This window comes from Canis lupus, chromosome 35, assembly GCF_048164855.1.
Source record: "Canis lupus baileyi chromosome 35, mCanLup2.hap1, whole genome shotgun sequence".
NCBI classification, from domain to species: domain Eukaryota; kingdom Metazoa; phylum Chordata; class Mammalia; order Carnivora; family Canidae; genus Canis; species Canis lupus.
Genome location: NC_132872.1, coordinates 17420647 through 17432146, shown reverse-complemented (window position 1 = coordinate 17432146; position 11500 = coordinate 17420647). Strand labels below are relative to the sequence as shown.

The following is an 11500-nucleotide window of genomic DNA, read 5'->3' as shown; positions in this document are numbered from 1 at the left end:
CATACAGAATAAAACACGTCAAAGAGGACTTGGTTAGATCCATAGAAATAAAATTTTACAAAGGATAAAACAGAAACGGCAGCCCGGGTGGCTCAGTGGTTTAGTACCACCTTCAGCTCAGGGCATGATCCTGGAGTCCCAGGATTGAGTCCCACATTAGGCTTCCTGCAGGGAGCCTGCTTCTCTCTCTGCCTGTGTCTCTGCCTCTCTCTCTCTCTCTCTTTCTCTCTCTCTCTCTCTCTCCCCCCCCCTCATGAATAAATAAATAAATTTTTTTTAAAAAAAGATAAGACAAAAATGTTGATGAGATGTTCAAAACAATCAGCTTATTTTTTAGAATTTCCATGAACAAAACATAAAGACTAAAAATTATGATGAAGATGAACATGAAACCAAGGTATAAATAATGTATTAAGGTTGATTAAAACCTTTTTTTCCAAAACCATATTTTGACAGTTTACTCAGATTTCTCCCCAACTACTGCTTGACAAGTAAGCATCTGCCAATATTCTCTTCCCCACCAGGCCTGAGTAGACAAAAATCCCACAAAATTCCTGAAAAGCCACTGAAGAAATTACAAACTCAACTGCTCTTCATTAATTGTCAGCATCAGTGCTGCATAATCAATGCCAGGAGACCATCCCTGGTCTAGTCTATTTGGGTTAACCAGAGTGCATTTTTTCCTTTGGGACAGGAAGCACACAGGATTTTCTTCGTTTCCTGAATGGTTACAGATCATCAAAGTCTGATTTATGATAGTAAGGGGCAGCCACCACAGAGTGAAGCTACACACCAACTTATAACAGTTTTCACAGATTTTTTACTCAATACTAAACTATTTTAATATTATTTTTTATTAAGAAAGTAATGCATGCTGAATGCAGCAAATTTCAAACTATAGAAACATAGAAGAAAAAAAAATATCACTCATAGTTCCAGCCCCTGGAGTATTTTCTATTCCAACTTTTATGTATATATAATCTTGCTTTAAATCTATATTCAATGTAAAATATCAGTAAACAAAACAGAAATAAAAATTTTAATGACTACTCATTTCCTTGCTCCAGTAAATCTGTTATTGAACTAATTTTTTCTAGTTCTGATCTATATGCAAATGGCTACTGAGGTACAACTGCAGCATCAGTACAGCCTTTTAATGTTGTTTTCATAGTAAGAAAAATCTGATGCTGTATAAACACAGGGATGAAACCAATACATCCAGAATTATGATTCTTGTGCCCTGGAGAGTCATTCTCATACCTGCAATTTTTAGTTTTTGATTTGGGAAAAATGTTTTTTTAGTTTTTAAGTTTTCTTGTTGGTTACAGGAACTTGATTTCCCAGATCGAAATTTATTCAGTCTAAAGGTAAATCTAATAATTGGGTTTGGTCTTTGTCTTATGCAGTTTCTTACCTCATCTTCATTTCCTTAATATCTTTTGGACATAATCAAGATTTCTTTTTCCTTCTGGAATTGATTTAAAGTGAATTACATCGGATATGAGCAAGGTTGGATTTTTCTTTATGTTTAATAAATTTTATTTATTCATCTTGCAAAATTCTTTTAGTTACTTATTTCAGAAAAAGAAATTGGCTCCTTAAACTGTTGCCTCATTTCTGAGGCATTACCATATTCCCATATTTTGACTGAATATAAATTCAAAGTATTTTCCCTTAGAAATAATTATTTTAAAATGTTATTACTGTATACTAGTTAATAATGGAATTTAGAACTAAGAAACAACCACAACTTAAAGTACTCAATGTACCAAACAAAAGATCCTTAGAAAAGCAGGACTGATAATCTCTATACATTTAGAATTTAGGGTTTATAAAATTAAAGATTTCTTTAAAAGTAAATAAAAGTGTATTTTAAATCTTCTACATTTGGTTTTGCTGAAGTTGGTATCACAGTTTAGTTGAGAAAAACTATAAAAACTGGATAAAAAATGATTTAAAGACAGCTAATTGAAACCATCAGAGAATAATGAGGCTAGCCAGGCATTGAGGAGCCATGATTCCAAAGAGAAAGCAAAGCTGTATTTTCTCCTGGAGGCATTTGTATATTCAAGGGCATAGGTACTGAGAAGTAACTACATATTACTCAAGAAAGTATCAGATTAGAGAGAAAAAATAAAGTGGAGCTCATGGCTAGTGACAAGCAGAACCTGATACCAATGTCTTAGAGACAGAACCATAGAGAGGTGAGACTGACTTTCTCATTGCATTTCCACCCTTAAAGCACTTGCCAATTCCTCAGTTGCACATGCGCCAGACAAGAATCCAGAAATCAAGAAGAAATGGGTTGCTAAAAGGCTATAAAGCTAAGTTGAGATTTAGGCATTGTCAATGATTCTAGAGAGAAAAATGTATAAGGCAAAACACCTCTTGGATGTGAGGGCAATCTGGCTGTGATATTGTCACCCTATCAATTGTCAGGATTGATTCAGCTGATCTGGCTGGGTAGGTGGATGTTCCTTTCCTTCCTCACTGCTCCATGTGTGTCCCTCCAGAAGCTGTGTGCTCAAAGGAGGAACTGCTGTGACAGAGGAGGACCATATGTCAGTCAAACGTATTCAAGTAGCTACACTCCCCCTACTACAACCAGCAAACAAGCTCTTATGGTCCATTTATAGGAGAATATAGGCTAGTCAAGTTTCCAAGACTCCAGACACATCTAAATGAGGTGCTGCATATGGCAGTCTGCCTTTCTTTAAAAGGAGAAAAAAACCCACCTCTTGTCTACTCACAGAATACTCTGGCTGTGCAAATTTGTGGGACTTGTTCCTGTCCCATACACAAACACACCAAAAAGTGTTCCCATTTTCTGGTGGATACATATTTGGTGTCCTACAAATTTTATTCCCCCACGTGGTTGGTTTCCCTGGCAATCAGCCCCATTCCTATCCTTAGGGGCTTACCAAAGGTTATCTCATTAACATAAAGCAAGGTGTGGTTGAAAGAGGCTTGTTATGAATAAAAAGACACCTTTATCACTCTTATCCCTTAAGAAATTCCAAGGGTTTTAAGGGCTCTGTGCTAGGAATCGGATGAAGACCAAATATATACTTCTTATGCTATATCACAATATCTCAAAATTGAAGTTCAGGGCTCACAAACAATATAGGCATTCCCCTGAGAACCTTAAGAATCTCAGGAGCAAGGACAGACAAGAAATAGGTCAGACTTGATGAATCAAAGTGATCTGGTCATGCCCTGTCTGCCTGTTAGAAGATAACAGGTCTCTAGAAGAAGATAACCATAATTTGGAGTCTCCTCAATTTTTCATACATAACTGGCATTCCATACGCACACAAAATTTACCAAGCATGCCAAGAAACAGGACTAAATGACTGAAAACTATGAGAAAACAGACAACAGGAACAGACCCACAGGTATTCCATATTCCTTCATTATAAGACAAAACTCCAAAACAATTATGACTAATATATTTGAGAAGAAAAATGAAAAAGTGGTAAATTAGAATTTTTTTATAATATTTTTTAAAATATTTATTTATGATAGTCACACACACACACACACAGAGAGAGAGAGAGAGAGAGAGGCAGAGACACAGGCAGAGACACAAGCAGAGGGAGAAGCAGGCTCCATGCACCGGGAGCCCGACGTGGGACTCGATCCTGGGTCTCCAGGATCGCGCCCTGGGCCAAAGGCAGGCGCTAAACCGCTGCGCCACCCAGGGATCCCGGTAAATTAGAATTTAAGTAAAATTTCAAAACTGAAAAAAATTAGTTGTACTCTAGTAGTAATAGATAGGTTTAATAGAATATTAGACACAGCAGAGCAAAGGATTGGTGAAATAGGAAGATATAACAGTAGAAAATATCTAGGCTGATGCTTAGAGAGCAAAAATATAGAAAATACAAGAAAGTATAAAAGTAAAAGCATTTAACATACATATAATTGGATTCCCAAGAGGAAAAGAGAATGGGTCATAAATCTTTAAGATTTTATTTATTTGAGAAAGAGGGAATATGAGCATGAGCAGGGGTGGGAGAGGAACAAGCAGATTCTGAGCTGAGTGTGGACCCCAAATCAGGGCTCGATCCCAGAATCCTGAGATCATGACCAGAGCCCAAACCAACAGTTGGACACTTAACTAACTGAGCTGGAACCAGCAAATCACTTACAGGGCAAATGGCTAATTGTTAAAGATTGAGTGTGAACTAGTTTGAGAAATAAACATTACTGGGGCCCCAGCATAAGGAACCCCCCCCCTCCCGTGAATTTTGTGGGGTTTATTTCCAGGAGTCTCACCAGGTTTTCAGGGTAAAGAAAAGAGGAAAATCCTCTTGTACTTCCTAAGACACAACAAGGTTTAGCCATGAAGGAATGGATTAATAAACTATATGTCATTACAATTAAGATTTTATGTTTATTATAAAACCATTGACTCATGGGACATTTGGCTACAATGATGAATCCTCTTTGTGGAATGAACCCTCCCTACAAAACCAAAGTGTAGAATATGGTAAATTTTACTCCTACAATTTTTGGTTCTGGATATTAAATAAATCCAAAACTAGGTTATAGTGGTGGTTATCTGAATAAATTCACTAAATATCTTCAAACCATACACTTAAAATGGATGATGAATTTAATGGCATGAAAATTATACTTTCAGAAAATTTTTTTAAAGACATATTAAGAGAACAAAAAGGGAAGCCACAATCTGGGATAAATTATTTGTAATGTGTGAATAAGATAAGGGACTTCTGGGGTGCCTGGATGGTTCAGTGAGTGAAGTCTGACATCAGCTCAGGTCATGATCTCAGGGTCCTAGGATAGAACCCCACATAAGGCTCCCCACTCAGCAAAGAATCTGCTTGTCCCTCTCCCTTCCTTCCTCTCCTTGCTCATGCTCTGTTTCTCTGAAATAAGTAAATAAAATCTTAAAAAAAAAGAAAAGACAAGGGATACCTATTCATATTTTATAAACAGCTTTAATAAGAAAAAGTAAACAATATAAGCAAAAGAGAAAAACACACCCCTCATAAATGAAGATATTCAAATAACCAAAATCACATGAAAAATAATTATTAATTTTCATAATGTTAAAAAACAGAACCATCAAGAGATATCACTACACATAGAAAAGAATGGCTAAACTGAAAATTAACAAGCGAAAACCTAAATTACCAGATTTTGGCAAGAATGTGAAACAAATGAACCTCTCATTCAGTTTGCTTGTAAGAATGTAAATGGACATAACCCTTTTAGAAAACTGATTTGCAAGATCTACCAAAGCTAAGAATAGACCTGCTCTCCAATCCATCAAATCTGTTCTAATAATACATACAATATAAGTGTGTACATATGTACACCAAAATACATGTGCAGGAATGTTCAACAGTATTATTCATAAATAGTCTGAATGGAAATAACCTTATCAATAAAAGAATGGGCAAATCGTTGTATATTTTTTACAATAGAGTACTATAAAGCAGGGGAAAAAAGGACTCTTTTTCCTCACAACGATATGGATAAATCATGAAGAAATAACTTTTAAGGAATTAATTCAGATAAAAATGAGTACATACTGTAGGATTCCCTTTATAGAAAACTCAAAAAAGATAAGATAAACTAATATTTGATGGAAAGGGCAAATGCAGGGATTGACATGAGAAAGGAATCTAGAATGTATGCAATGTTCTATGTATCTTGAACTTATATTTAAGATGTATATACTCTCCCAGACTCATGTCATATTTTAATAACAACAGGCAGTGGTTGAGATGGCCACCCAGGAAGACCTTGAGCTCACCCTCTCCACAGACACACCAAATTTACACCTATTTATAGTGCAGTTCCCCCTGAGAAAGAGTGGGGGTTGACTGAACAGCTTCTGCACAGCGAAAGCTAGACCACAGAGAGAACTTCAAGAGAGATGGAGACACGGTAGCAAAGGGAACTCCCATTCCTGATGTTGCAAACTATAGTAGGGAGGAATGGTGAGAAGATTCTTCTGGGGCACGGAAAAAAAGCCACACTTTATAAGAGCAATGAGAATATAAAAGATTCAGCCCTAGAACTCTGTCAAACAGCAGGGGAGCTGCTGGAATTTTCTCTAGTCAAAGGAGGCTGGTGAGCACCATGGTTTATGGTCCTTCTCCACCTTGGTAGTGCAAACAAGGGCATGGTTTAGATGCCATAGCTGGTGGGGCACCTGGGTGGCTCAGCGGTTGACCGTCTGCCTTTGGCTCAGGTCATAATCCTGGGTCCTGGGACCAAGTCCCACACTGGGCTCCCCACAGGGAGTCTGCTTCTCCCTCTGCCTTGTCTCTGCCTCGCTTGGTGAATCTTTCCTGAATAAATAAATAAAATCTTTAAAAAAAAAATTTAAAAAATAGGTGCGATAGCTGACCTACCACCTCAGTAAGCTCCAGGTCCCTAGTCCACTCAAGCTCCAGATGTCCTGGGGCACAGGAAAGAAAAAGCTCCAATTTAAAAGAGCAACTAGAATATTGCCCTAGAATTCTACCAAATGGCGGGTGGAGCTCCCAGAATGTTCTGTGTTGGAGTGGCTGGTAAGGACCATGGTTTACATTTCCCTCTCCACCTTAAGAGTGTGGATGGAAGCACAGATCGAGTGCCTAGCTGGCCTATTGCCACAGTGATCCCTGTCCCCCTGCCCCCACATTAGCCCAAGCCATCTTGCTGAGCAGCCCCAGTGTGGTACATAGTAGCATGCTCCCGGTCAGCATTTCCTACTGTTCCAGTCATCTTGCCAAGGTGACAAAGATGCAAAGCACTCCACAATTCTCCAAGCTCATACCACTTGAGCTCCAGACAAGATACTAGGACAGCCCTACTGCAGAGTGCTCAAGGGACATGCCCACTTCAGCTCTAGCTGCTCTTACAGGACACCCTGTACATGAAGCACACCAGGAATCCCCTGCCTAAGCCTGCCTCAGCTCCAGCTGCTCCATCAGGACCTCCAGCCTGTACCCTACCTGGGATCTATTAGCTGCACCAGTGTGCCCCATGCTTGAAGAGTCCCAGAACATCCTAGCTTGAACCCACTTTAGCTTTAACTGTCCTGCCAGGGCCTGTGCTGAGAGCACTGAAACTACATTGGCCTGTGTCCACTTGAGTTTTAGCTATCCTGCCAAGGTGCTCTCTATCAGCCTCAGGGCTGCCCTGGCTCACACCCACTTCAGCTTTGGTCATCCCACCAGAGCAGCCCCAGGACGGAGTTCCCCAAGATCCCCAGCCCATCCCAGTCACAGCTCCAGCCAGCCAAAGGTACCAGGCACACACAGTCTACACAGGGGATGACCATATAGAAGATCATTCCTTTAAGCTTAAGGAAAGTAGCTGCTCTACCTGATTCATAGAAACAGTCACTGAAAATTAAGCAAAATGAGGAGATGGAAGTATGCTCCAGATGAAAGAACAAGACAAAACCTAGGAACAAGAACTAAATGAAATGGAGATAACCAGTCTGATAGAGAGTTCAAAGTAATGGTTATAAACATGCTCAGTGGACTGAAGAGTGGATGAACTTTGTGAGAACTTCAACAAAAGAGAAATTTTAGAAAGAACCAATTTGAGTTGAGAATACAATAAATGAAAAATAAAGTAGAGGAAATCAACAGTAGTTAGAGGATGCAGAAAAATGGATCGGCAATCTGGAAGACAGGGTAATGGAAAACATCAAAACTGAACAGCAAAATGAAAAAAGAATAAAATGAAATGAGGATAGGTTAAGGGTTCTCTTGGACAAAATCAAGCAAACAGACATTTTTCATCATAGGGGCTCCACAAGGAGAAGTAAAAGAAAGGAGCAAAAAATTTTGAAGAAATAATAGCTAAAAACTTTCCTAACCTGGGGAAGAAAATAAACATCCAGGTTCAAGAAACACACAGTTCCAAACAAGATGAACCCAAGGAGGTCCACACCAAGACATGTAATAATTAAAATTTCAAAGATTCAAGATAAAGAGAAAATTCTAAAAGCAGCAAGAGATAAGCAATTAGGTCATAAGAAGGAAACCCCCATTGGGCTTTCCACTGATTTTTCAGAAGAAACTTTGAAGGCTAGAAGAGAGTGGCATGATATGTTCAAAGTGCTTAAAGAAAAACACCCTATAATCAGGAATACTATACCTGACATTATCGGTGTATGCTCAGTTTGCTACACTTGATCTTAGCCAAAAGGCCGAGAAGCGATATGCTCAGTTTGCTGAAGACTCTCTTTCCCTCTCCCCTTGCCTCCCCCTCTACTCCCCATGCATACTTGCTCTCTAAGTAAATAAAATCTTTTTTTTTTTAAAGGCAAGTCATAGATTGAAAGAAAACATTTTTAAAATCACATAACTTACATTTACCCAGTATGTATAGCAAGCCCTCAAAATGCAATAATAGGAAAAGAACCCTATGAAAAAGGGCAAAAAATTAGAATGGATCACACACGCATTCCAATAAATATATGAAAAGATGCTCATTAGTCATCTGGAAAGTGCTAACTAAAACCACAAGGAGATGTTATTAGAATGTCTGAAGTTTAAAAGATTGAACATATCAAGTGTAGGTAAGTAGATAGAGCATATGAAACTTTCACATACTGCTTTTGGGGATATAAAATGCCACTTTGGAAAATAGTTTGGAATTTTCTTACAAAAAACATACATCTTCTATATGACCTAACCATTCCACTCCTAGATATTTATCCAAGGGAAATGAAAACATAGGACCATGCAAAGCCTCATACATAATGTTCATAGAAACTTTGTTGGAGTTTTCCAGTTTAGGGGTTATACAACCATACCTGTCTTAGCTGTTTTTACTCACAATATTTCTGACACCAAATGCATGGGGTCTTTTCCACACCAACAATGAATTTTCCAACTCTCTGGACACCAAATGGATGTCCTACAACGCGGTTCAATTCTGAAGTTAACTACCCGGAGTTAGCACAGACCTCACAGGTTAGAGCTTAGAACCACGAGACGTCCCCAACTTCAGATTCCACTCACAAGTCCCTGGAGGTATTTCTGAGTGACTGGACTAAAGGGATTCTCATGACCCTTGCCTCAGGATTGGTAATTAGCTAAAATTGCTCACAGAACTCAGAAAAGCACTCTACTATTATCAGTTTATCACAAACAATACAACCCGAAAACAGCTAGATGGAAGAGATGAATAGGGCAAGGTATGGGGGAAGGGACATGAAGCTTCCAGGCCTTCTCTAGATATATAACCCTTCCAGGACCTTGATGTGCTCTCCAACTTGGAAGCTTTTCTGAACCTCGTTTATGAGGTTTTATGAAGGTTCCCTTACACAGGTGTGGCTGATTAAATCATTGGCGACTGGTAATTAATTCAATCTCTAGTTCCTCTCCCCTCACTGGAAATGTGGGGGTGGGGCTGAATGTTCCAAAATGACTTGGTCTCTCTGGTGACCAGCTTCCATCCTGAAGCTAAGGGCCTTTCAGCCAAGAGTCATCTCATTAGCATCCTAAAAATACGCCTTCCTCGGAGAATTCCAAGGGTTTCAGGATGAATGTGTAAGGAACTAGGGACAAAAACCAAAAATATATTTTTTTACTGTTTCACAAACCCTCACCAGGTAAATAGGTAAATGATAAAACAAACACTTGATACGTGCAACAACTTAGATGGATCTCACATTAAATAATTATTGAAAGAAGCCAGACTAATAAAGGAGTAAACATTGTATAATTCCATTTGTACAAAATTCTAGAAAAGGCAAACCTATTTCTGACAGCAGATCAGTGGTAGCCTGGGAGTGGGGAGGGACAGGAAAGAGTTATTGCAAAGAAGCACAAAGAAAAATGTAGTGGGGCACCTGGGTGGCTCAGTCTGTTAAGTGGCCAACTCTGGATTTCTGCTCAGGTCATGATCTCAGGGTTGTAGTATCGAGCCCACCTTGGGCTCCATGCTCCGTATGGAGTCTGCTTGTCTCTCTCCCTCTGCTTCTCTCCCTGTTCTCTCTCTCTCAAATAAATGAAATATTTTAATGAAAGAAAAATCTCAGGGAGTGGCAGATGTGTTTGTTACCTTGATTGTGGTGATAGTCTCACAAATGTGTGTATATATATATAAACACTTACCAAGTTGTAGGCTTTAAATATGCACAGCTTATGTCAATTATATCTCAAGTTGTGTTTTTTTTTTTTTTTTAAGTGAGCACTAAATTTCACATAGTATGGTCATTACGTACTAAGGAGATTGCATTAGTTAACTGGAATAAAGACACAAAGATAAGGCCCCACCTGGCTCCACCACCCAGCGGGGCAAATCTGGGCTCCTCCAGGTTTCTACTGATCCTAACCCAGAAAGTTTTGAGTTTGGATATTTCTCTACATTCCATGCTGATGACACTTGCAGAATGGTTCTGGGAAAAACAATCATCCTATTTCTACCTATCACTTCTGGAATTGTGCTCCCACTAAAAAAAAAAAAAAACTAATATATCCTGGGAGGTACAGAGGGAGAAGAACCTTCTGAGGGTTCTAAGAGGGGAGGGTAGTATAGCAGAGAGCAAGATTTCTGGTGCGGGATACACAGTGTTCACTAGCTTTACAACTCTGGGCAAATCACTTTACCTCTTTGAGCCACAATTTTCTAATTTAAAAAATATTTAACAATTCCTACCTGGTAGCATTGTCTTGAAGCTATAGATAAAAGAGTGAAACAATACCTGAGTGAAGGAGGAACTCAGCAAAGAATACCTCTCCTCTTTTCTGCTGTTACTTCAAGCTGCCTCCTTAAACCACTGATTCTGCGTGTTCCCATCAGTGTTCTGTGTTCAGGACCAGCTGAAGCCTCGGGTATACACTGTAAACGAGGTTCTAAGCTAGTAGTTCTCAAGCGTGTCTACACATTAGAATCACCTGGGGAGATAAAACTCTGATGCCTGGGCTCCACTCCCAGAGGTTTTTATTAGAGTCTGTGACACAGCTGGGCATTGGGATGTTAAAAGCTCCCCAAGGGATATTAATTAACATGAGGCCAAGGCTGTGAGATACTTCTCTAATGCTGCTCCAATTTTACTAGGCATTGAGTTGATGGCAATTTGTTAGAATTCAGATTCCAACTTTGTAGGTCTGAGATTCCGCATTTCTAACAAAGTGCCAGCAGATCCTGATGCTGCTAGTGCTGTAATGACACTGAGTAAAAAGGCTAAACCCGGGGGTGCCTGGGTGGCTCAGTCAATTAAGAGTCTCTCTTGATTTCGGCTCAGGTAATGATCCCAGGGCCCTGGGGTGGAGCCCTGCATCCAGCTCCATGCTCATCAGGGAGCCTGCTTGAGGATCCCCCACCCCCTGCCCTTGTGGTCTCTCTCTCTCTCTCTAATAAATAAATAGATCTTAAAAAAAAAGAAAAAAGAAAAAAGAAAAAAGAAAAAAGAAAAGCTAAACCCAGGGTGAGCATTGGAACCATCATGAGATCTTTTTAAAGCGGGATACCCAGGTCCTGCCCCCAGGATGGGGCCCTAGCCCCTGCGCCTTTA

General features: G+C 39.4%; 1 pseudogene; it reads right to left on the bottom strand.

Moving 5' to 3' along the window:
• Positions 1-8066: 8066 nt before the first annotated feature.
• On the bottom strand, positions 8067-8194 carry LOC140625244 (U2 spliceosomal RNA; annotated as a pseudogene).
• Between the last annotated feature and the right edge of the window lie 3306 nt (positions 8195-11500).